Source organism: Aegilops tauschii, chromosome 6, assembly GCF_002575655.3.
Source record: "Aegilops tauschii subsp. strangulata cultivar AL8/78 chromosome 6, Aet v6.0, whole genome shotgun sequence".
NCBI lineage: Eukaryota > Viridiplantae > Streptophyta > Magnoliopsida > Poales > Poaceae > Aegilops > Aegilops tauschii.
Window position 1 is genome coordinate 16,998,797 of NC_053040.3, and position 2,744 is coordinate 17,001,540.

The window sequence follows — 2,744 nt, forward strand, 5'->3', positions numbered from 1 at the left end:
AAAAGGTCTCCCCTGCAGTCCAAGACTCCATTAATCCATAGGTGGGTGTGTCACTTCTCCTCTTTCCCCACGTTTCCCCTCAACAGTTTCCACGTTACCTAAAAAAAAAGCAGTTTCCACGTTATCAATCCATCTAGAACAGATCCAATTGGCCTCTCCAAGATCCCCTTCCTCTGTAGCCATTGAATGTCCTCGGCCCCAACCACGTTGTGACCCTTGGTTGTAGCAGGTGCGAAGGATGTTCCTTCAATCCCAGTTTCCATGTCTTGACGATGTAGTGGAAAAGGATGTGCACCCTCGGATCTTTAAATCAGGTCGCACAGCTATCATTATTGGCGAGGCTCTAGAGTGGACTAACTACGGTCTAGGCCAGACTTATGGCGTTGTTCTTCACCTCCCCTACATTGTTGGAGTTCGTTGCTCATCACACATATCCCCATGAAAACATTGTGCAGGCAAGTAACCCATTATTCTTATATGCCAAAAATTAGATCAATATCGTATATACAATAGAGAAAAAATTGTATTGCAGATATCCGGTTATCTGAACTACTCATGACCAATTTCTAAAATAGGGAATAATAACATAAGAGCCATGTGTTGTGGGATCTTGAAGAATATCAAGCAAAGTACGCTACTCTGCCATGCCCCGGATTCAACAAACATGGAGTATTTCATTCGTTTCAAGGGAGATTTATCGAGACCTTCATCAAGGTTCACAGAAAGGAGGTTTGTTTTCATGTTATGCTGGAGATTAAACTTTGTATAGTTTTTACCCTGTTATTCAGTTAAAGTAAGAGATGTTGATTTCTTTCTGCTTCACACATGGCTCTACAGTTGGCAAAAAGCGCAGGTCTAAATCTTCTGTAGCGGTGGATGACGGAATCTGCAGCGTCATCTTGCAATCCTGACAACAGGGTTGAGTGTTAATTACATGGACGATGCAAACACCAGCAGAGGCTTTACATATTTTTTTCCCGATTTCCACTACTGGAATCAACTAAATTGCCAAGTGTCATCAATCACCCATAGACAAGACCACAAGCAATAATCTCGCACGTTCAACTGATGGATGTATGCTGGCCATATATTGTTGTCCTCTGCCAATGTACGACCCCACTTAAAAGAAGGATTGTTGATGCACCAGAAAAGAGATAATAGAAGGGCCTGTACATGGCGAGTTAGATTCAGGTAAGTTTACTTTTTTCATCCTGCAGTATTTCTCCGGTGCTTCTCATTGAATCGTCGATTTTGTTTATGCATGCAACCTGATGGCAGAAGCTGCTCAATTGGTAGGTTCTAAAAAAAGACTATGGACTTGCGTTTTTCTATCGGACATAGCATGATTTTACAAAGCAGCGCAGTCATTATGGTGTTGCTTGCGTCACTATTATGTGCATGCATTAGGACCAAATAGCTAACACAAAGTTACTTAGAAGCGAAATCTGTTAGCTCCTACTACTTGGTAACTGCCTAGATAGTTAAATAGCCTTATTAATAGCTTACTTAAGGAATTTAATCCTTACATTTCAATAGCTTTCAAATAATCATTATGTTCCTTAATAGGTTATTTGAATATTTTCAATCTTTACTTCTCAATAGTTGCCCAAATAATTCTACGGTGCCTTATTAGGTTATTTGAATATATTTAATCCTCACTTTCAGTAGCCATCTAAATAATCTATTGTTTTGGACTTCTGTTTAGCAACTACCGATTTAGTTAATAATCCGTTGGACAGTTGGGCCATAGGTTTTTCTGTTCTCAATGCGGATGTACTAAAGTTTATATTGTATTTCATATGTTGTCTCTAAATTAGATTTATACCCTAGACGATAATAATAGGGATACGGTGCACACGCCATGTTCTTTTTTCTCAAGAATACTTTTATATATTTTTGTTTTTCCAAGAAAAGACTACGAGATTTGTGCCATGCCTGACGGTAGAATTATTATTTGTGACGCTCAGCGTGAGTGAAAAGCAAGGTTTACAACCAATTATAGAAGGTCCTAGAAATTCACATTATTTTTTCCTCTACCAATGTTTGTGTTCAATTCATAATACCTTATTGATGTCAGTGTACAAGCTATACTGAGGAAGGCTACAAACAAATGCGAGGTTATTATTGGAAGGACTTCAGTTTTTAGAGCATTATGTTTGATTTTTGAACATTCTCATAGTAATACCAATAGACATTAACGATTATGTCCATATACATTTCGGTTGCAAATAGTTGTAACATTGCGAAGAAGTTTATATCTACTACATTATATCAACAAATCAAAAACTAATTTAGACTGATAAAGCATAAGATTTATGTTGTCAAACAAAGGTGACTTAGAAATGTCAAATGATGTTAATATGTATAATAAAATATTCATCCAGACGAAGGTTTTAATAAGACATGATATGAAAAAGAGAAACAATGTGCCAGTCTGTCTAACTATAATATTAAACAAAATGTTTAAGGTCCATATGGTGCACTGAATCACAATATAACATAATTTCTTATAGAACTCCTTGAACTTATATTCCAACATATAGCTATTAATTTCTGGGATGTTTGATCTGAGGCAAAGAATGATAAAGAGTCACACAAGTACAATGCCGGCAATAGTACATACATCTTCGACAATCCAGTGAACTGAATTGGTCCCTGCGAAGGTCCACACTTCTATGTCGATTGTCCATCATATACACTAACAAATGAGGATTGGATATGTGTTGTGGCACATTCAGGACAAG